We start from the raw sequence: 24,454 nt of genomic DNA, 5'->3' as shown, positions 1-24,454 counted from the left end.
ACACCGGCGGTAACATAAATTCGAGCCACTTTTAATTTCAAAGTCATGACTGGAAAAGTGGAGGCCGCGATCGTGCCTGGATCTGATATTTATCGCGGTGGTTCGTCGAATCGCGCTCCGTTTTTCTCGATTAAAATGAACGACAGTGTTTCTCGACGCGACTGCGGCGTACCAGGAAACGGAAGTGACGTCACCCTCTACGAGCTACTCCTCCGTGATCGCGCGCCTCTGTGTGCTCGGTCGTTTCGTTTATTGGAATCGTTTGTTTGTCTTTGACCCCGATGGAATTTTATCGATGCGGTAGACTTTGCTCCCTTCACCGATCGACCGTACCGTTTTAAGAAACGATTTCTGTTTTAAAAGAAAATATGTCTCGATCGTGAAATTACTTTCAGTATGATAAACGATCTATACTTGTTTCGGGAGTATCTGATAACCGTAACGAACATTTTTTCTACGTAGAATTAATGAATTACGCGTTTTAAGAATGCAAAAAACTGTTCCCTATCTTTTTCCTTTATTAATGGTTGGCCGATCGTGCGTTGGTACGAACACGTGCCAGGGAAGGGACCTGTTTAAATTCTCAGATGGACACTGACCGGGGAATCGAATAAGGTTTTCGAATTAACCAGGGCCCATTCAAAGAACGTACGTGCCTTCTATACGACACGGGGAGATAGTACGACGAGAATGCCTTTTCAAAAGTCCTTAAACGCATGACTGTACTTATGATACGTGTAAATGGCCCTTACTTCTATTACGTTGTCAACAACTACAAAGCTATCTCGTTGAAGGTAATTTACTACGTCGCTACTGGTCTTCCCACGGAATTGTTCCAAATTCTTCGTATTATCGGCAAAAGGGAGTCGTCGGTCGAAATTACCTCACAACAGAGGCAAAGAAATTAGCATGGATTCAGCCAGTGGGCGAATTTAAATAAATCCATTAAACGTGCAGGCTGCCAACGTCACACGGCGATCATTTTGCTTTTTTTCCGTTTCCCCGATCGGCCGGTGGCCTCTGTATCAGCGGAGCAGCCTCCTTCACCTTCTCTAATTGACCACGATCCGCGATCTTGCACCCCCGTGGCCGATGGCGCGATGGAAGGGGGCCGGTTAGGCAGGGCGGGCGCGATTTTTGAAATTTCAAATCCGGATTTGCGTTGCAGATGCAGAAGCCCCTCGGGGCAATGTCGCGCTCGCGGAGTATAATGTTTTCCTCTCAATTAAGCCTTAATTAAGTTAAAATTAACATCGTGGATTTCTCCCTTCCCCACGCTCCCTTCCAGGGAGCACCCACCTCGAGTCCTCTCCAGCTTTGGGTGGCCTGAACCGCGTACAGCCGCCGCCAAAACACTGGCAGGTTATCGATTACACTTCGCTCGAGGAGCCGATTTCTCTCAAACGAATCAATCTCTTTCTCTCTCTCCCTCTCTCTCTCTTTCTCGAAGAAGAAGAAGAAGAAGAAGAAGATGAAGTAGAAGAAGAAGAATTCATCCATATACTAATCCATCGAATAAAGAGCAAAGTATATATTCATTTTTAATAAGACTAGGAAAAGTATATGAAAATTACGTCGCAAAAATATTTACGAGGAACAAATGGCTGATACCGTTACCAGTTAAAAATCTGAGTAACCGTGACGCCGAAAGTGCAGTTTGATTTCAAGGGGCTACGTGTTTAATCGATCCAGGATTTGCTCGTACCAGGGGGTCCATGTATCACTCCCTTCATTTTCCATTCATCGCATTCAAGCTTACCCACCTTCTCTGGTTAGATATTTCGTCGGAGAAAACGCTTCATCATAAACGGTCGCGATCCTCCTGCCCTGGCGATGATCATCCGTCCGTCTATCTCGCTCTGTTGGAAAGCGGTGGCTCGAAACGGGCTCTGACTTTTGTCCGAGGATGTACGAGTTGGTGGCTAGCACCACCGCGAAGGTGTCCACCACCACCACTGCATACGTGTGGTATGGGTTCTACTGGGAATCGAAAGCCTTCAGATAAACCAGCCTTCATTAGGGCGAGGATGATCAGACAACGCGATGGCCAACGTTGCTGGCTGCCGTTGGTGCTGCTGGTGCTGTTGCTGATGCGCCAAGGGCTTGCACGGCCCGCTCACCACGACACATAGACGTGGATTGACCGTGGACACGTTACCAAAGGAGACGATCCTACGGTCCCCGTGTGTGTCCTGCCTCTGTAGAGAGCTGCCTCCTGTGTTCCTACTCACCGTGGGTCCCTTGTCGACGAAGGATTATGCTAAAAGGACACACGGGGAGCGCTTCCACGTCTCGAATTAGGAAGACTCTTCGCGAGTTTTATCACTACCGGAATTGTGTCCCGGGACCCTTCCCTCGCTGCGTCAACCAGCCTGCTACCGCGTAATCGATGAATAAGAATCGACCTGCGCTCTTTTGCTCTTTTACAACGACCGTACTTACTCGCCACTCTTCTTCCCCTTTTTTTTTTCCAAGCTTCTACCGCGCACAGACTTCGTATCATACACCATTGCTATCCGCAGAAAATTTTATCGTTTCGTTTAATCGTAAGCAGAATTTTTCATCGTTGTCTCGGCGATTCTACGATTTGCAGGGATTTTAAGATTATTGAGAAAATAGGCAAGGGGGATAATCGAAGCGCGCGATTTCTCGCGTGAAATTTGCGCGAATAAGTACGTAAGACGACGTTCCCGTCATCGGGCCGGCAGTATTCAATCAAAGTGGCTAAAGAACAGGCCGGAACGAACGGTCGGTCACGTGTGGTTGCACGCAACGTGACGCGCAATGGTGCGTGCCTGGAAGCCCGGAGGAGCATGGAAACAGGGTTGGGACAAGCAATTTTCCGGAACGCCTCGTTTCCAGCCAGCGATAGATTTCCAGAACGATTAGACTGCGCTGGTCTTCGTTTCAATTTCCTCCTTTTATCGGTGACCGTGTGGGACCACTGCCTGCCGTACTTACTCAAACCTCTCGAGTCACCGTTCGATTTTTATTCGATTCGCGAGCCAGCTCGTAATTCTATTGTTTTCACGGACTATTAAGTAGTCGGGTAATGGGCCACTTCCGGTTAAACGAGGATGCTCGTGAGCACCGGCAAGCTGAAACTCTTCGAATGCAGGAAAGGGCGCGGCCGCAGCCTAATTCCTTGAAAGATTAAGGAGAGGCATGGCCTGGCTCTCGACTTCTTCGACCTCCATTTCAACCGGCGACCTCCTCGTCCACCTTTTACCCTCTCGTCCCGTCTACCCTTTTGCGAGCCGACTATAACGCTCGTTATCCACGAACGAGTGGCTATTTCGCTTCCTTTCTCACGTCGTTTGTCCTCCCTCGCGATTCGACCCGGGCTAGATGATTTACGATCAATACTCGCGCGATCTCGCGCCGCTCCGCTCCCTGACGGACCTCCTTTTCCGACCGCCAGACAATCTTCCATACAAGATCAAGGTTTCTACTATTTCACCGACCTATTCGTTCTTCAGGATCGCTTAAAACATCAGCGTTCTCTATCAATTTTGTGTAATAAAAATACAACAAGCGTTTTTAATATTTTCCCGAACCGTTCATTCGAGTTTACGATTTTGTTCAATCGATTTTCGAAGAGATAAATATCTGTCGCAAAGAATCGTCGATCTTTAGAAGTGAAATTGTTCCGTGAAGTCATCGATAGCTCGACCGTTCTCCGTTTGTAGATGTTCAGATATTTAATTGCGGTATTGGAGGGAAATATCCTTGGAACGAAGACGAGTAAACTATAGTTGGCATGTTCTTATATTTATAGCTTCATCATCGTATACTTCGCAAATATCTCCGACTTGTACCTATGGTGCTACTTTATCGAAACTTGTATAATCTTCTTGATCGCGGACAATTTCTCGCTTTTACTGACATACAAACTCAGAATATTCTATTTATATAATATTGTTCTATTATTTATCGTTGAAGTAAGACATGTGTAGTTATTGCGTACAACTTCTACTTATTCGTCATAATTTATTTAGTTTGGTAACTACGAGAAATTGCGTAGGATTGAAATTTACAAAGATCCAAGCTATTTATAGGAATTGCGAGAGAACTTTTTGTTCCCTCGGAGTTTGATTTGGCAGTTAGCGAAATCGCGGTGTTTTTTTTTCCTTTTAAGGTTTGAAGGAAGAATGAGAATAGCCTGTTCATGATAATCATGAATGAAAAAACGTTTTTCCATTTTGCGTTTACCAAAGGAATATTGGTAGAATGCAGCGACACACGTTAGCGCGTGTCGACGCCAAAGTCGTGAGTAGAATGTCCACGACTGATTAATTTCCAGCGTTTAACCTACATGCGAGTAGTCTGGGAAGGTGCCTGTCAGACCGCGCGTATCATATCTACTCAAAACTTCTATACTGCCACGTAGGATTGCGTGACATCGATCGGTACTCGATCAACGACTAAATTAATGACCTATAAACACCTATGAAACAGTGTCTGTATGTGTTGCGTTGAAATTATATTCCAAATCTTACCACTACTAATCTGCAACTTGTACTTGATGTACTTATATCTGTGCTGGAGAAATATTTCAAGCTTGAAAATTCTCGTTCTAGTTTTAAAATAATAGTCAAAACGTTATCCATTGTATAATTTTCTGTATGCGTATGATCCGATCAAAGTTGTGTTCCAAATTTTGCCAATTAAAATATCAATCGTTCGTTCATATTTTAATATATCAGATGATCGTGTACCAAAGTGTTTTACGTTCGAGAAGCAACTAGAAATCTCTTAATTTCCTTTCTCTAGATCTTAGGTAGTCGTGAAAATTGGTAGACTTCCCATTTGCAACATCTTTGATTAGTTTTACATTCGTTTTGCAAAATATCCTGCGCTTGAAGGGTAACTAAAAGTATTTTAACTCTCTTTCTCTAAATTCAGAATAGTGGAAAAAATGTATAGAGTTGTCGTCTAGAATACTTTTGGTGTCATAATATTTTAACGTTCTTCTTCGTATTCTTCGTTCTTTACGTATTCCAAGAAATCTAATTGCAAAAGATTTCGCGTAACGCGAGTCTCGAAAGGGCCGATCCTCGGTTGTACAGGGATGAAATAATCGAGACAGGGAGGAAGAAGTAGCGGAGAAAGACGAAGGAGAGGTGGAGGAGGATAAGAAAAGGAAGAAGAAGAGCGTCATCGACGGTAGGAGAACGTTGTCTCCGGATCGGAACGCGCGCGTATCGAGTCGTCTACGTAAAAGTGCAGCTATAGTCTTTGGGTAGAGCGAGCTTTGGAAGAGAGAAGGAGTTTGCTTACTCGGTTTCACGGAGTAAAAGAGAGGAGGAGAGAGCTAGAGAGGGAGAGAGCGTCCTCCGGAGGCCCTCGAGGTTGGTCGGAGGTGGCTCCGCCTCGTGTCCGCCTCCAGAACCCGATTGGATGGCAAATTCTCCCGCCTCGAGGCTCATTTGTTTATTAATGTTGTAATCACCCGCGTGATCCTCTTTTGTCCCGTTCCCTCCGTCTCTTCCACACGGCTCTTGTCCCGCGGAATGCGACCAGTTTCGACTCGCTTCTTGCAGCCTCTCCTCGTCCTTCGGCTCTCCCTCTGCTCTCTCGCTACTCTTTCCTCCTTTCTTCCTTTCCTCCTTCTCTTGTTCCATCTCCTTCTCACGCTCCGCTTCCTCTATTCCCTCTCTCCACCCCTCAAACGCGAGCAAACACACCATCTCTCCCTCCGAAGCCCTCGTTCTCTTTCTCTGCGTTATCGCTCACGGTCTCGCTCATTTTCTTCTTCTCATCCTCCCTCCCTTCTCGACCTCCTCCTCCACCAGCGTCACCTCCTCCACCCTTTCGCTGGTCACTCTGTTCAAGGGGGACCAGAGAGAACTTCGTTTCTTCTTCTCATCGCAACGTCGTTGTCGTCGTCGCCGTCGTCGTCGTCGTCGTCGTCGTCGTCGCGTCGTTCCCCTTGTTCGCTTTTCTGCGTCCTTTTCTTCAGCCGCGGGTGGTTCCTTTTCCACCCGAGTTCGCGCCACCGCTCTCTCCCTTTCTCTCTCACTCTCCTCGCTCCTATTTTGTTCTCCTTCTTCTACCGATTCTCCTTTAGCTTCTCTAGACGCTTCTTCTCTCGTCTTCGTTCATCTTCCATTTGGTTTGCTCGTTTTGCCCGCTGTCGATCGCGGTTCGAATGCGCTCTTCGAATTTAAACGCGACTCGGTGTCCCGTATCGCTTGGCAAATGAACGAATACCGTGGCCGCCGCTTTATTGCACTCGGCAATCATTTTTCGAGCACTCGTTGGCCAATTTTCCCGATCGCAAGTCTTGGACCACGGGTTCGGTGTCTGCCAGCGGAGCGTTTCGCTGCTTTTTGTCAAATACCATCGGCGAGGATTTCCAGCGCGAGATTATCGTGACGGCCTGTTTATTTGGCCTGTCTTCGACAGCGTGACGGCGACAGGAAACGCTCCGACGACGGGAATCGACGTTGAGGGACGTTTACTCAGCCAGTCTGACGTTCCGTATGAAATCCAAGATGCCGGGCTAACGCCGGGACGCGACGTGAAACAACAAGCTCCGATGAAAGCACCTAAATAGTCGTTCCAGAACGGGGGAAACCGTATTCGTCTGGGTAAATCTTATTTTTGGACGATGTTCGATAAATTGTGAAAGCACGGATAGAAACTATCCTTTGTTTCGTCGTTTGCGTACTATGATCGGCTACGTATAATTGCGTTCGAGGTTTTGAAACATCGGGTTTCTCTTCTTTTGTCTCACAAAACGTAATTACGTAGGCTGTGCTATTGTCTGGCTGTGACTTCTTCTGCGAGTCTTCTACAATGTTGTAGAGCCAACTGTTTGCCCTGTCAACGTTTATTATACTTACATAATTTTTGTATAGGCACGTTGTTTCTTCTTCGCTGAAATACACCGATAAAAATATCACGACGATGATTTGTTAAAACCTAAGGATATACATGACACGATTCAATTATATCGAATTATATATTCGCGAGACATTGTACTCACAATGTTACTAGCGGGCAATGTGAGCAGCATCGAGAAATTGCTAATGGACAGTCTTTTAATGACAGTTTAACCGACTCCCGTGACGATCCCTTTCGATTCCGTTCAATTAACCGATCGAAGCATAATCGACGACCATGAAATCGGATTTCACGTGAGGCCGGCCTACGTGAGGGAATTCTAAGAGGATCGAAATGATTGCGTTAAGTGTTTTCATGCACGTGCACGCGGCCATTCGATCCCGATGAGATCTAGCCGGTGAAATGGATTGATTAACGCGAATCTTACACGGAAAAACTATAAATTACGTGGCAAATACAGGCTCAAAGAGACGAAGCTTCATAGACGATGTTTTTACTTTCTTTCAATACCAAATAGCCTTCTTCTTGCTCCTATCCTTCGTTTACTCGAGTCACTTTCTTGCTTTTGATATCCTTTATCGTTCAAACTAAATCTATATTGTCCACTAATAAGGTATTATCATTATACGATAATCAGTTTGACCGATATACAATAAAGAGCTTGATCGTTGTACGGAAAATTCGAGATTGAATTCTACGATGTTGGAGCTTATTTTAATTGATTAGCCCTTTCACTGTTAAGCGCGTACGTGACATGTATACATCGAAAAATATAAACCGTTACAGTGTACAGTAATTGCGATGACACACGAAGGACAGCGTATTTCCTGTTTTAAAATCCAGCACCCAAGCAGCGGCGCACAATAATCGATACGTAAATAACTGTAGCAAAAATCTGTTTACACGATCTTTTCGACAGACAAATGGTTTATACGATCGGAGTTCACATTCAGATAAGTAGATTCAAGCGACAGAAATTTATTCGACCAAGCATTGTCTAAAACTTCGTTCAAACGAATGGAGTTCGTACAGAGGGAATTCTACCGTACATACGCGCGCTGTCAATTATTTTTACTTTAATCTATAGCGAAGGGCTCGGATCGTCTAGCTCGCGTCTATCGTTCGTCCACTCCATAAAGCAAACGTTACTCCAAATTATGTTTTGCGAATTCTACGACCAAAATGGCGTGATCTGATGGTAACGCGAGCAGCTGACAAACCCACGCGAAACTCGTACTTTCGCCACTGATGAATTACCCCAATAATCTTCGTCCATCGGAAAAATAAGAAGCAGCGTGGTCTTCCTACCCTGTTGTTGTTGTTCCGCCATCAGGCGAGAAAAACAAGCGAAGGAGATAGAAAAAGAAATAGAGAGAGAGAGAGAGAGAGAGGAAAGGAGGGCCCGGCTCGCGGTGGAGGTTTCCTTCTTTCCGCGTGTGGACGTGTTCCAAATGTAGAATTCCTCGCGCGGAGGGCGTGGCGCGCCGGTACGCTTCGTTGTTATTCCGAAATGACGAATCATAATGTATAATGCCCGAGCCTTTTTCCTTCGCGGCGGTGTTGGTGCACGTAGGTGCACCTGTCCGTGAAAGCACCTTTGGTAGTAAAGTGATATGCCGCCTCCTCCCCTCATCCCCGATCTTCTCCCCGTGGTACTATTTCTATCCTCGTCGAACAGGCGAGCCAAGCCGCGTTTCGTTACCTCCTTGTCTCGTTTCCTTCGTTGCCCTCCCTTCCTTCCTTCTTTTCTGCAGCTCTGTTGGTTGGCCCCTGTAACGGGGCCCACAAGCTGGCTGCTAGTACTTACACAGCTTATTCAAATGAAGCCAGGATTGCTCGATGTATCTCGGGACTAACTGGATTCTCAAAATTAAAAAAGGAGAGTAGGGGGCTGGTGTGTGCGCGCGTGCGCGCGCGCCAGCTCGTGGAACGAGCCCGCCGAAACGAAGAAGCGATTCGAGGAACGCTTTTGCTTCTTTTCTTTCACCGGCAGCTATATGCTTCTCCGATCCTTTCTCACTCTCGTACCCTATCTTCGTACTTGTTCCTCGTCCTCTCTTATTGCGTTTGTTGCGTCCTGTTCGCCACGTTTCTTTGTCTCCGTCTTATAGTCTTATCGTTTCGTTTCTCTTAACGTTCGCCTCGTCATCGTGCCCTTCGCCCGTTTAGCAATCGTTCTTTCTTCGCGCTCGACGACGATTCAAGGAGTGGCGCTGCGACAAACCGAAGATTACAAGTCCTTTACCGGGTGTTGCACCGAAGGCGGAGGTGCGACCAAGTGCATGGAACGGATGACTTAGAGAAACAGTCGAAAATCTTTGTTGAAACTTCCTTTCGAATCTCGTTCCTCCCTTTTTAACGCGCTTGCTGCTTAATTGATAGATAACCGATTGCTAGCGGAACTGCATTTAGCAGTAAACGCAACACTTTTTATTGTACGCAGACAACGTTAAACCTATAAACGATAAACTTATTTGTCTTCGGTAAAACGGATCTCAGATTGTGTGTTCTGTACAGAGTAACAAATGTACGTACGTATTTGTTTTCGGTAAAACTTGTCTCCGATCTTAATGCGCTATGTGCTTTATACAAAATCGTCAGAAAAGTGTGTCCCTGTTGTTCGTAAGTGACAAGAACCCATTTTTCTCTAGAAGAGCAGAACGAATTTCGTTTCTGAAACAGTAAGATTCTTCCAAGAAGGAGTCTCTGGTCGATTCGCGTCGTTCGAAGTACGTATCTTAATCATCGCTATATCGATCCTCTCTTCTAACTTCGAATTCTCATGTTTCGCCAATTAATCACGGATTAAGTTGCTTTTATTCGCAGATAAAAGGTTCAGTGTAAGGATCGGTTCGCTTTATTCTCGAAAAGCCTCGCGTGTCTCTTCTTTCGCGCTTATTTTCGCCCACGTTCGAAAGTAAAACTCAGAAACGAACGAAATCCTGGCTTTAAACATCCTAATCCTTCATCCGCGTCTTCCACGTCACAGTAGTCATCAAAATTTCATCGATCCACGATCAATTCTCGCCGTGAAAGCGGACAGAAAGTTCCGCGAACATTTCAGGCTCAGGTAACGCTTATTTATCTCCGGTTTGGCGGCGAGTTTTCGACGCTGGTCGCCATTGTGTCCTAGGGGCACGCAGCTCCTATTCATCAGTAAGAAATTGCGTAACCGCAAAGCGGAGCAGGAGGCTCCTGTCGTCACATTAAGGACGCATTTAGCGAGTTTTCGGCCCCTAGAAAGGGTCGTGCGTGGAAATCTTATACGTTCTGGCCTCTGGTCCGAACAAAAAAAGGAAAGTAGGGAGCCGGCTACCTTCCGTCCTTCTACGAGCCGAAGATCCGTCCGTTGCGAATTTCACGATCGTCGACGACACTTGGCGACGCTGGAAATCGGTTCGGAAATCGATCAGGTCGATCGTTTTGTCCCTCCCAGGCACGCCTTCCTTCCTACGTTCTTTAAAAATCGATTCGACGACGTTGTATCGCGTGACTCGTCGCGTCTGCTCAGCTGCTCCCATTGGAAAACGTGTTTGGCCAGCGGATTTCGACTTTGATCGCGGCCCACAAGATGTCAGAGTTTCGTAAATGCTAGTCTAGTCTGTTTACTATTAACGTCTTTTCTTCCGCTGCGCCTCGACTTCCAAACGATTCCAACTTCTTCGAGATTACGAAGATTCATTCGGAACCAGTTCGAGGAGTCTCAGATCCCATCGCTGGCTTTAAATCTGAGATTCGTGGATTTTCAAGACTGTCGAGACTCGTTTAGCGTCGTATGAAAGCGTCTCGGATCTCGTCACTAGCGCTGCTTCAGAGTACAACATTTTTCAGCACTGTGCGGATTCGTTCCGACTCGCTTGGGAATATTTCAGGTTCCGATGTTAGCGCCGAATTTAGAAAGCTAGTCTGGCTAAGACGAGCGATCCGCCGGCGATGAGGTAACGATCCGAATGACTCGTGGATTCGCGAAACCGATCGCAATTTAAATTCGAAAGTCTCTTCGTCCGCTCCCGGAACTCCTGCATGGTAAATGACATTTCGTATCGATCACCGTGCTCGATATATACAGGGTGAGGCCACGGGGACCAGGTGCCACCGATCACTCACCGAAACCTTCGTCGTACGAGTAAATTTGTTCCTTTTATCAGATAAAAGCTTCGATTCCTGTCATTATAAAAGACAAAAAAAAAAACCAGGAAATTCGTGGCCAGCTTGCTACTATAAGATAGATGTTACTTATACAGAATTAATTCGAATGTTTCACCCTGTATACGTATCTGGGTGATCGAGACGAGATGAAACAGGCCTCGATAGCGCACGCACGATGAGAACGCGGAGAGTTTCGATGATTGAGCAACTGGTGCGATCGAATAAATCATTCGAGGCTGGCGCAATCGCGAGCTATGCCTTTGCTGGCTTCCAGAATTCTGACGAAAGCCGTGTGAAAAATTTGGCAGCTGGAAATGGATCATCCATATGCACCAAGATTAAGGATTGTAATATTCTGAAAAGGATAATTCAGGAAAATTGATAAAATTAATTTCACTGTTAAGAAAGTTTATCGCCTGTAAAATATATATTTCCTCACGAAGGAAATTGGTACGAAGAGATGAAGACCAGCGAAATACTGCGAACATTAAAAGAAAGATCATGCACTTTCCGCAGCTTTGTGTCCTTTTTTTTCTCTTTATTCTTTCCATTGCGAAAATGATTTACATATCGCTAAGCTTCTTATTTTTCACCATTATCTGTGAAGATTTGAAAAATTACCTGACTCGACCGAAAGCACTGTCTATCTTAACAAAAGTACTATGAAAATTCCACATATTTTTGTTGATGTATTAGTCACGATAATTAACTAAATCATATAAAATAATATACCTAGATAAAAAATCTAATAGTCACAAATGCAAGATGAAAATGACTAGAACCACCTCTAACGTACAGTAGCGGACAAAAGTTTAAGACGATGATTTGTAAACCGGATTACAAACATCTTATACGCATATTGTTCTTCTATTCGGTTTGTCTCTTTGGAATAACGTAGCTGTATGTTTGACCTTCGTAACCTCAGACAGTCAGTTGTTAAATACAAACAATGTAGGAGTTACAACAGTTAGTTACCGCCTAGCACTTGGAAACAGTGGACATTAGTTTAAGACGATCTGTGTAAAACGTGAGTACGAGTACAGTTTTTGAACATTTTGATTCTGGAATGTCAAAATCATTGTTTAGTGTACCTTTTATTGCTTAAAATTCATTTAGGTAGGAACAGACTATGGGTAAATCAAAGAATTTACTTGAAAACGAAAGGGAACAAATCGTAAGGCTGCGAAAGCAAAGTAAAACCTTCACCGAAATAGCAAATATAGTGAACAGGTCAGAAACAGCTTGTAAACAAGCTTGGTATAAATGTTTAAAGACAGGCATGTATTGCGATCAACCGAAAAACGGAAGACCACGGAAAACAACACCGAAAATGGATCGCCGGATTCATCGATTGAGCGAAAAGGATCGTTTTCGTAGTGCAAATAATATTGCTGCGGAGATAAACTATGAAAACGATACACAAATTAGTGCTAGAACTGTTAGGAGAAGATTAGAAGACTTTAACTTAAGAGGACGAAAACCCCAAAAGAAACCACTGCTGAGTTCTAGGAATCGAAAAAGACGACTTGCATTTGCTAAAGCTCATAAGCATTGGACAAGTGAAGATTGGCAAAAGGTATTGTTTTCTGACGAATCGAAATTCAATCGCGTCTGTTCTGACGGGATACGGTACGTTAGACGTCGAATTGGCGAAAGTTTGAAAACACAGTGCGTTTTAAAAACTCTTAAACATGGTGGTGGCAACGTTATGGTGTGGGCGTGTTTTTCTCGAAGCGGCCCTGGTCCGATATGTCGTATCAATGGAATTATGGACCGTTTTCAATACAAGGACATACTCAAGAACACAATGTTACCTTTTGCACGCAACAATATGAGTGATGATTTTATTTTTCAAAATGATAATGATCCGAAGCACACGGCTCGGGTTGTGAAACAGTTTTTTCAAGAAGAAAATATCACCGTGCTGCCGTGGCCGTCCCAATCACCAGATATTAATCCAATCGAGAACTTGTGGAGCATCATAAAAAAGACAGTACAAGGTTATAAACCGAAAAATTTAAATGAACTTTACTCTACGATTGAAACAGCCTGGAATAATATTACGGTAGATTAATATAAAAAATTAATAGATTCTATGCCAAGAAGATGTACCGAAGGGATAAGAAATAACGGATATTGAACAAAATATTGAATTTAAACAAAAATTGTGTATATTTTTTAACCAAAAATTAATATTTTTTGTATAGTCTTAAACTTTTGACCGACGAAATATTATACAGATTTCGTTCCTTTTTTATAACTTAGCTATTGAGCAAAATATCAAAATGAAATTTTTTTTCTAAGTGTACAAACAAATGTACAATTAGTTAATACCAAAAGTAGAACACCGTATTTATATTTTTTATGGAAAGTAAATCAATTATTTATTTCTTCCATTTCGTCTTAAACTTTTGTCCGCTACTGTATCTAAAAATCCTTTCACGCCTTAATCATCCCTTCACAGCCATTCATCAACGAAACATCCGGCGTGAAACGATAACGCCGCGGGTTACGATTAATTTCCCAAAGATCGCTTCTTCTTTCGCTGGATGTGTTTGCTGGTGGTTGCAGTGGCCGTGTATCCGGTCCGCGGCCTGCAGACGCAACAGTTTCTGTTGGTGGGGCACGTTTTACGGAGAAACGAGTAAGCATAATATTGATATAGCCGGTGCGCGAGGCGACGTTGATATCGTTCGAGCGATACCACCATGGTCGCTGTCCGGCGAACCCGTAGGGTTCCATTCGTCCTGACGGCGCTCTCGTCCATGCGATCCCTGGAAACTCACCGGGGGCTTCCCTTCGCCCTTTGCCGCGCTCGTCTCGCATCGCCAGCAAGCTGGAGCCCCTTTTCTGTCGGGCCCCGAAGGCCCAGATAACGCGAGCATGTGGCGTGGGCGAGCAACCGTACGCTCCGATGCGGTTCGGATTTCTGCAATTGCACGCTCACCTTCTTCTACGTTTCGCCTTCGGTATTTTTCTCCCAGAGTATTCTTCTTCGTTCCTGATCCTCTTCGTCGTCGCGTCCTTCCACGCACGCTCGCTGTGTGAGTCAGGATAGATGGAAACCTCGTCACTTTGATCACCATTGGAAATAGTAGATCGGAACTTGGTTGCACCGATATGATTCTAAAAAGCCGGCACGTGATTCGATATTTTGTCACTTTGGTGATCGTTGGATGTTGAAATTTCAGATGTTGGAAAGTATCGATTGTTTGGGTTAAATGTTGAACTTTTAAGTAGAATAGGTTTCGTGTAATTTCATGGAATATTACGTACCTGAAAAGGAGCATAATTTGACGATTTGTTTATCATTGGATGAAGTTTGAGTAAAGGGATATCGAAAAGCATCAGTTGTCTGGGTCAAACGTTGGGTTTTTAAGCAGAAGGTGTTAGAATATTTTGTTATCCTGATGATCATCGAACGTTGAAATATAAAGTACTAAAAGGTATTTGCCAATTGTTCCATTCAAGTAGAATAGATCGCCTTTTTCAATTTTCCGGCGATTAATTTCAAGACTCATTATTGGAAAAGATTCGCAATTTGACATTTTGTTGCTTCAACGATCGATGTATGTGGAAGTTCGAGATGCTCAAAGGTATTTACTACAGGAACTTTTAAGTAGAATAGGTTACAGCGTTAATTCCAAGGAGCATTACGTACTAAAAGAGGCACGCGATAATCTTGTGGCTAGGTATAATGAAACGGTCGAGCCGACAAAAGCACCTGGCCGCAACAATATCCGCGTTGGTAGCTTCTGCGGCTGCACCAGGTGGGACTGGCAGGTCACTCGACGGGTCAGTTTCTAAGGGACACGGATTGCTTCACCTGTCTGAGTGACCAGGGCCTTGTCGATTGTCAGGACACTGCGATAAGTCGACAGGTAATCGTCTTTGATTCCATAGCCGTTAATACGTCGATGGAATTCTTTGTGGTAATTAAAATTAAACGTTTCAAAGGTAGAATTACCTGTAACGTTATAGAAATGTTTTACAGTCGCTGTCGATCATTTTAGTACACGCAGATTGTAGGATATTTCGTCAGAAGGCGACCTATCGTCGAACGCGAGAAACGTATTGTTCAATTTAAAATCCTCTTTTTCTAAAATGGTTTTCACTCGGTCAATAAAAAGTACAGTGGATTAGATGGACTTCTCAGGTGCTCGTGTAACATGGACAAGTTCTGCCGGTAGTTTTCCTGGAGAGTGTCCGAGCGATTGAAAAATCTCGCACCTCTCAGACGCAGAATCCGACCTGTTAATAACCCAGACGGATCATAAGTCAGCCGGGTGTCTACCTGCGGCGCGACATTTCACGCGGCCTGTTCTCGGGCAGGTACAATGCAGGAGGCGGTTGCCCACACAGGGCCCCAGCTTACACATCCGCCGAGCGATGTAAACTCGCTCGGTCAGTATAAAGTCCTCCGGTACTGTTCGCGATGGCGACAAGGCCAACGCTCGTATTTCAATTCGCCGTGAGTCGAATTCGAGTCACAGCTCCCTATCTATGGCGCTCGATAACGGAATTCTTTCGCCATTATCGCTCAATCTGTCCGCTTCGATGTGACACGCCGAAAGAGAGACAGAGAGAAAGAGGTTCCGGTCCCGGTGTTCCGGTATCGGAATCGATAACCTCCGCAATCGTTGGAAATTTCGTGAATTACTGGCCCATTGTTTAAATCTCCTATTGGGAACTTTTGGAACGTTCGTATAAGTTGTTACAGCGAATGAGTTTCGAGATAACATAAATCAAGTTAGATACTTGTTACCGGTGAAAGAAATGCAATGTTCCTTTGAGACATGTATATCTATCTAGAAGTATTAATCATGTGCACCAGGATATAGGAAGCTGAGCCAATGGTTCGGCAAAGGTAAATCTATTTCGTCAAATGGAAATTCAAAACCATGCAGGCTAATCATTTGGTAATTTACTGCCTTCTAAAAACAGAAAAATAAAAAAAAAAACAAAGAAAAGGGATTAAGAAACAAGCGAATATAATACAAACAAGTGAATAAAAGAAATTTCAAACAAATTGCATCTTCGAAGAATTTATGTTCGATTTTCCATCGTAACATGTTGACGAAGTTTCAAAATGTTTTATATAACCTACATTGATAAAGGGTTTCTATAATTATCCGGACACTTACTGACTAAACCTACGCGTAATCGAGAGAATGTTACTCCATATGAATAAATAAACTGTGCACGAACTATGTACATTTTTAAGATGCGCAAACACATGCGGTGACAATGGAGCGGAAGAAAGTGGAGCACGTGTGTACCAACGGGCCACAATTCATTTCTCAAAGCGATGCAAAGCGGATGCTACTTAGCATGCCCGTCCCACGGAAGCGGTTCATTGATCATCGAACAACCTCCGTGCTTCTATTTAAGCCGAGCTGCTTTCGTTGGCAAAAGTTACCCTGCGTAATCGGCACATGCGCCAATTGGCAGCTGCCATTTTCGTAATGAATCGGCAACCCGAGATGTCCTTCGCTGATTTATCGGCTGATTAGCATAGGACGCTGGGTTCGCGTGGGGTTCCATCGGGTACACGCATCCACGCGTATACGCATCCTTTGAATTCGGCGTCTCGATTTGATAACGGAAATGTGTTAAGCACTTCGAAAAATGGCTGATTCTTCGTGAGAAAATTGTTGCAAAGAGAACGCTAATTTCTCCGGTGATGAATTTCTTCGTAGCAAACGCTGACACTTGAATTGCGTTGATTTGATACTTTCTCACGAGGATGTAACGTGACACGTTAACAACGATCGGAAAAATTTGGAGATGAGAAATTAGGAATAGTTTATAGGTAATGTCCAGAGTTGCGTAACATTCCATTTGCTAATTCGCTTTCACAAATATACCTTATCAAAGTTTGTCTCGAATTCGAAAAATCCAAGTATTTATAACGCTGTGACAAACTATTGCCAAGTCTTTAAATGAAAGCTCTGTCAAAATTGAAGGAACACTCGTCTTACGATTCGCAGTCGCTCGAAAAGCTTCCTATCGTTTGAATAATTTAAGACTGATCCGAAAGCGAGATTCGTGATATTCCGATTTTATCTGATGAAATTATTCTATTATTCGCCACTTTGCACGACTCTCTCGTCCCACTTTCTGTAGAATTGAAACAAATGTTCCTGTCTTTCGGTCTTCCATTACATCGACTCGTTTCGAGTAAAATTCACTTATCGCGAATAAACGTTCGTCCAGCGTGATTCGATTAACGCGGAACCGTGGCTCGCAGCGACGACGTCAGACATCGGCGATCGATTTATCTCGCGAGGTGCGAACGCCGCAGCCGTGTTCCCGTTAAGCAACAATTTATCAACCGACCACGGCGTTAATGTATTCGTAAAAAGGCGCGCAGCTGCTCCCGATGGCAGCGTGTCGCACAATGAAGCAACATCGCGCAGGGGTAGATTCGTGCGAGACGATTTTTCTCGTGCTACATAACAAAAAGGCGAAACTTAGAAAACGTAGAATGAGAGACAGACAAGGACAGAGGTGAGAATGAAAAAAAAGGGAAAAAGGAAAAAGAAAGAAAGGAGACAAAAGGTGAAGCGCAACGAGATGGGGTGGCGCGGGGTTTTCAATCGACAATCAATGAAGCGCGTCCGCGGGATTAAAGGTCCAATGAAGAGAGATAGATCTAGATTCGCGGTACTGGCTGAGCCAATCGGATCTGGTTCAAGGAACCCCGGGGACCGCGGCTGTATTTGCAATGCAAAGCAGGCGACCGTGCGTCGTAGCTACCGACGAACGAGAACCCCGCACACGCCATACGTCCTCTTCCTTCGAAAGGCCTGCTTCTCTTTGTCGCTCCACGACACATGGCTACGTTCGATTATTTAGATATGCAGATGATCCCGCGGAAAGACCGACCGGTACACGGAATATACTGGGATCCCCGACATCGACAGAGACGGAGGAAAGTGGGAAATTTCTGTCCTCTTCAATTTTAAATCGTTACATATATATATTTCTTTGTGTGTGTATATATATATATATATCTTTGTTGGGAAATGTTTGTGTAAATTGATTGAATTGAATTTTGATCCAGTATACGGATGCAGGCGATGGGAAATAGAAAAATTTCTCTCCTTTCGAATAATAAATTTTCTGAATAGTTTCTTAGAATGATAGATTTCTTGGATCTCTTAGAGATGTTTGAGAAACATAATTGCGATGCTGTGAGATCAATGAAGTGATCGGGCTCGTAGTAAAATTGTTCTCGCGAACCAGCCTCGACATCGTTCGATTTTTCCCTAATCTTCTCTCTGATAATCACAGATATTCATTATGTATATGATATACCGAGTATATTTCTTAGGAATCTTCACAGTATTTTCATATCTGAGTTTAATTTACGAAATGAGGGAGAAAATGTCTCTGTGAAACTAACGCGAACCGAATAAGAAGGGGTTGCTACCCCCTCTTCACGAGGACAACCCACTTCCAACGAAGGGATCCCATTGTTGGCCAGGAATTTGCATGTCGTCGCACTTTCCGACGCGTGTTCATGGAAGGGCTTGTTCCTGGCGAGGAGTACGGGCGTAAAGTTATCCCCACCAGGCGAAGGGATGCTCATTTTTCGGGCATATGCGCGCGTACTTTGGTCTCCATCGTCGTATCACCGGGGTTCCATCGGCGGGTGTCATCGACACCGACCTCTACCCTACGCGGTCGACTTCAGGAGCGATTTTCTTGGTGATTTATCGTCCTTGGCTTCGTAGCTCGTTTACATATCGTTTCGAGCCGCTCCTTCTCCCTCCCGGTGACACGCGTGTCAGCCAGCGATTTGCAGTTTCGCAATGTTGTCCCCTTTCCTCGCGGACAGTCGATCCTTCATTGCAGTTTAGCGTCCAGAAAATTATAAGTTTACTTTGATAGTTAATATACTTTGGCCGTGTTTAATAATTTTTTTGGCTTTGAAAATATTCTAAATTGTATTGGTTCGGCCGAAATCATTGCCTAACTCGTTTGTTTCGATGTACGAAAAATAGGAGATTCTCTTAGACCTAAGTTTGACAATATAGAAACAGATTTTGAATGAAAATTATTTATTATCTATTGTTACAAAATTGTAAATAATAAAGATTTATCTCTGATTCGAGGTAAAACAGAGCATTATCAATTGTTCGATGAAGAATTTTCAATTAACAGCCGGAAGATTTGCTCGAGTATATAATAGGAATAAGGCTAACGTCATAGTCGGCGCTCTTTACCCACGTTGACAATTAAAACGCATTTATTGCCGGCAATTTGCTAATCATCGGGTAAAGTAAATGCTGGGCAATATCGTGGACGAGATACCGCTATAATTACATAAACGAGAAAGAGAGGCGAGGCAGCGCGCACACGGCTTTATCATCTTCTTTTTTCACTTTTGTTCGTTCTTCAAGCTCGGCCGATATTCTTCTCGTTTTTTCCTTCCCTTTCCGCCGGATTCGTCTTCACCCAGCGTGTCGACTGTCTCGATTATCGATCGACCACCTTGACGACGGCTTGGGAATTAATTGGGACGACCTCGTTAGCGGCGGATATCGACGACCATCGAGAAAGAGATCCCGAGGGTTTTCGTTTGCACCCGTAAAAAAATCTTGCTCTTTTATTTGGCCAGGTAGGGAGCCGCGCCAGCGCTCAGCGCAGCTGCTCGAATCGACTTTATTGAAAAAACCATGGCCGGATATTTTTTTCCTTCGTCGTTAAGAACGTTGGAATATTTCATGTCCGATTACCTGAAAGTGTGACTTTTAGAAGTCGAATCGATTAGATGAATAATCTAGATAAAGAAGGTTCGAAAATTATCCTTGAACGCCGCAGACTGGATTAATTCTGACTCATATTTATTTCCAGATTATTACGCTATTATCTTATTGTTATCATTTTATTATTCGAAATTTCGAATTTATCCCCTTTCGGAATTTCTCAGTTAGATTCTACAAAGAAATTTATACTTTTTATATGCAACAGGATTTATATAAAATTGGCTATCTTTTTATTTCCTTACGTAAAAATGTAGAACAAAATGTTTTACAAATTTTAATGCAACAGTGCTTTTCGAAGATGGTGCCAAAAATGTTCTATCTCTATGATAGAGGTGCATCTAACGTTTCAGACGATATATTTATGATTCATCACGCATAATGATGCAGTTTCTGCCAAACGACAAAACTCAAGCGAAGCATATCTTGTCGAAAAGAGGCTGAATAATCTTCGCCTGAATAAAATTCAGGGAAATCGATGGAGTCGTGAGGCAAGAAGAACTGAGATATCAAAAGCCCGGTCGGACTGCATCGCCTGTATAATTACGATTCGCTGATTCGTGTTAGCGAATCGTATCCTCGGGTGGCGGGCGCGCGCGCGCGCTCTTGCACTGGCAAAAACGTGGCGCGTTGAAACGAAGGAAGAAAGGGAACGGGTGGCCGGGAGAATAGAGTTGTAAAGCGAACGACGAGAGCTGCCAGTTTTTCCGAACGTGTTTCCTCCGTGGACTCGTGCAGCAGCTCGTGTAGATCGCTCCGATGCACGCACACCAACGGATGCACGTTCCTCCGCACGACACGGTAGACGTTGGTGGTTTTATCGCGCTATAAAACAATCGTAGGGTGTCTCGTAATGATCGCGGAAACTTTTATAGACAGGGCTAAGGCCTACGGAGGCCTGTGCGTTTTGTAAATCTAAGTACCCACGGTGATTTTAATGAAACGTCCGCTTTAAACGAATAAACGACAATAAGAAGAGTTCGAAGTAACAGATTTAAATCTTGGAAGCGCAATCAATAGGAACGTACCGGATACTCGGAACGTTCAAATTAAACCCACCCTTTCGACGATTACGCTGTTCCTCCACTCGACGAATCGCAATTTATCACTGTGAAAACCTGGAAGATCGATACCGTGGCTTCCGTCGCTCGCAGCAGCTGAAGAACGCTTTCTAAATCATCTTCGTACTCCGGCCAATAATTTATAAAAGTCTATCAAGTTTTTCCCGATGTCTATCTGCTCTTTGTGGTTGAAACGGCCTCGTGGGAATAAAGTCGGATAAGGAGGGGGAATAGAGTCGTAGAGCTGCCAGTTTTTCCTCGGGTCGTGCTTCTAGCGGCTGATCTTCGCGTGGACACAGCCTATCTTTTCTTCATCTTCCACCGTCCTTCTCTCTCTCTCTCTCTCTCTCTTTATCTCTTCCTTTCTTTCTGGCATGCTTCTCTCCACGAGACGCGTACGTGTGCGTGTCCACGAAGGGAGGAGACACGCGTGCACACGGCCGACTTGGAAGCGCGAACGCGAGGGGGACACGCGCTAACCTGGAACGTCCCGTGCATACGAGATCGTCGAACGTTTTCACGAACACGTCCTCGCCTTCTGTACACGTAATAACCGCGAGATATCGAGAAAGATCTTGTCATCGCACCTTCCCGAACGCTTGTCCGTGTGTCAGCCGATGAAGATGATTTGTCGATCTCCTGACCCTTCGCGAAAATGACAACGTGATTAAGTGGGATACGCGGCGCTATCTTTGCGTTGTAAAACCAGATTTTTTTATGGATTCAGTAGAGGTGCCGTCTTAAGAAATGTCTGTTTCGCTAGCGGGCTCTGGGTGATGAAAATGGACTATCCAATTTCGCTTAAAGTATGTACACGGTAAATGTGAATGTATGTGCACGGAATGCACGAATTCATTTACCACACTCAGTGATTACCATATCATTTGTAAACTGTGGATTTCTATCCATTCATAGGAAATTTGAAAGCGCAGAGTTGCATAGAATGCACATAATATGAAAGGATATATAAAATAGGCAAATTGTATGCTGTCTGAAATACTCGACCGTAAAACAATTTTCTACCGAGATTCTGCTGTTTTAATTACAAAACTCCGCGATCTAATCATTTGTCTTCCCATCGATATCGTCAAGATCTTCTTACAGTTAGCGTTACGTCCTGGACGAGAACGTTTGTTTATCGAGTGAAGTAGGCACTACGTATCGGTGCCAGCCGTCTGGCTTCAAGAGCGACAATAGCGAGATGTTACCCTAATTTTGCTAGTCTGGAAAATATTCTAGTCGAGGACTTCTCGGCTTCCCACGCGGTGGGAAACCTACGTGGGAGAAACTGTTCTGCCTATTTGGGTCTTTGGCAAACAGGCGACACCAGCTTCGAAGGGTTGCACCAAAGTACTCGATCAACATTGGGTAATTCCTTAAGCAAATTAGCTTCTCGCCACTTAGGAACCGCTTCTCAGTTTCACAAGTTCGGCCGTGAAGTCAGTTTTCTATAATAATCCAAGGTGGGCACATGTACAATGGTACAGGTTAGAGAATAAAAAGATTCAAGAATTCCTCGGAATTGCCTTACTGCATCAAAAGCATGTTTATTAGGTTTAAGATGATGAAAGTAATTCACAGATTCAATTGTCGCTCCTTTTAAAAACCTTACTGTAAACGTGGGATTACAAACCTCTTTGGAAAGTTAAATAATCAATAATTCTCTTATATACGTACGCGATGCATAAATTAATTTAGCAATTCTCTATCATTTGTCTTTCCATCAACACTTTATAAGTTTTTTTAAGAGTTCTTAAGAATTATTAAGAAAATTAAATTTTCCTTTTTACTTTAAGAGTCTTTTAATATAAGCATGAGATGTTGAAGATCTACTAACGGATTAAGAAAACGAGTAACAACTAAAAATCGTCTCATTTCATCCTTCCAGTCTCGCACTATGTATCAAATTCATAGATTAATCTACATTCGTTAATTACAACCTCTTTTGTCCTCCCAATATTCACCAATATTTTACAAAATCGATCATACAACTTTTTCTACGCAAAATCTACCGGAATATACATTTACTCGATTATTTTTACTTGAGTAGCAATACCGCGTGCTTCGAATTATATAATTCGTGTATTTCTTTCTAATTGTAGGAAGAAAGCCGAAAGAAAGCCGAAGTAAACCGAAGACGGTCGTCGGAAATAATATTAGAAATTCGTCGTTAAACGACGCAGCGAATAACCTTCGGGATAGGTCGTAGATTTTCGCGTCGTTACGTTTCAGTTTGCGATCGGTTATCGTGCGTGACGGGTCGCGTAATTAAATTCGTTCGCGTATATCCTAATTCTTAGTGTTGCTTTTAGAAATCTTTTCGATCCGATCCACTTGTGCATCCTCGTCGACCAGCGCAGAAACGGTGACCATCCAGGTGATGCAATCACGGACACCATATCAGCATGGTAAGTGAGATTTTTTGATATATTCTACGGTGGAGAACGCTCACCCTCGTGGTGTCCAATATGGCGGCGTGTTATTATCCGAAGACGTCGACATTGTATCGCTGCGAAATTCGATGTTTACTATCGCGCACTTTAACGACTACAAATAGGAATTTGTGTGACATGTTTCCGTGGCTTAGAATGCAATATTTTTTCAGGAAATTTATTAATAAGGATAGAGGTTTATTTTTAAAGGATGCGATTAGATACTAACTTACGTGATAAGTATAATGTGGATCCCTGCGTGTATTTATGACAACTTTAAAAATACGAACAAAAAAAAAGCGAAAAAATAAAAATTGGCTCTGTTCTGAAAAATGTGAAATTGCATAAAAACCAGCAGTCTGGTTTCCACATTTATAGAGATTACAAATGTCTAACTAATTCTTTCGCGGTGTAATAAAATGACGATGAATTCAGAATGAAAATAATTAGTTTTAAGACTTGGGAAATAATCACGTATTTCTTTGTCATTAAGATGTGTATTTCTGAATTCTCTCGCACAGTAATTGGCCAATAACAATAGCGAATTGACTATAAGTTATATTATAACTATTTATTAATTAATTATAACTATCTATAATTAAGTTATTATATTCCTCTTTTAGAATTTTACAATTTTCAAATGATTCTGTGAATTCACATTTGCTTTATTATTAAACCTGTTACTGTTTCGGAAAAGAATTTATCAATGCTGATAACTTATAATTGTGGCTTTGTAAAATTTCATTAATAACGTTAATTAGACCGTACTCTGATACAAAAACTAGATATTTTTATTTTTCTATGAGATTAATAATAATAAGATTAACAATAGCGTTAGGTATGATACATTTAAGGCGTGAAGTTTATAATACTATACTTGACAGTTCACTATGATTTTTCTTACGTTACGAAAGAGTGAAGTATTTTAAAAATTATTAAATCTCGTAGTTATCGTAAAATATATCAAGCGCGTTTAAACATTGTGTACAATGAAATTCACGGCGCGCATAATAGAACGTTTAATAGCACACTGTGTACGAGCAAATAAAAATGATTTTAATGAGCTGATAATATTCCAGAACGAAATCAGTAGCCGAACAGCTACCATCTTGATAGAACAGAACGGTATCGCGTGGGTGGTTCCGGCGTTGCGTTCTCGAGTTATCGCGATTTAATCGAACGCGAATTACAC

General features: G+C 43.3%; 2 protein-coding genes across 2 annotated transcripts in view; one reads left to right on the top strand and one right to left on the bottom strand.

The window, feature by feature from the left end:
* Nucleotides 1-24,454, bottom strand: part of LOC132913737 (proteasome subunit beta type-3) — a 341,911-nt gene that overhangs the window by 166,796 nt on the left and 150,661 nt on the right. The gene's annotated exons all lie outside the window — the stretch shown is intronic.
* Nucleotides 23,218-24,454, top strand: part of LOC132913708 (uncharacterized) — a 162,398-nt gene continuing 161,161 nt past the window's right edge. The window contains exon 1 of the mRNA XM_060972223.1: nucleotides 23,218-23,238. The gene's annotated coding sequence lies outside the window, so the exon portion shown is untranslated. The remainder of the gene's footprint in view (nucleotides 23,239-24,454) is intronic.

This window comes from Bombus pascuorum, chromosome 13 (genome assembly GCF_905332965.1).
Source record: "Bombus pascuorum chromosome 13, iyBomPasc1.1, whole genome shotgun sequence".
Classification (NCBI taxonomy): Eukaryota; Metazoa; Arthropoda; class Insecta; order Hymenoptera; family Apidae; genus Bombus; species Bombus pascuorum.
Note: the sequence above shows the minus strand (reverse complement) of the source record. Positions and strands in the feature narration are given on the sequence as shown.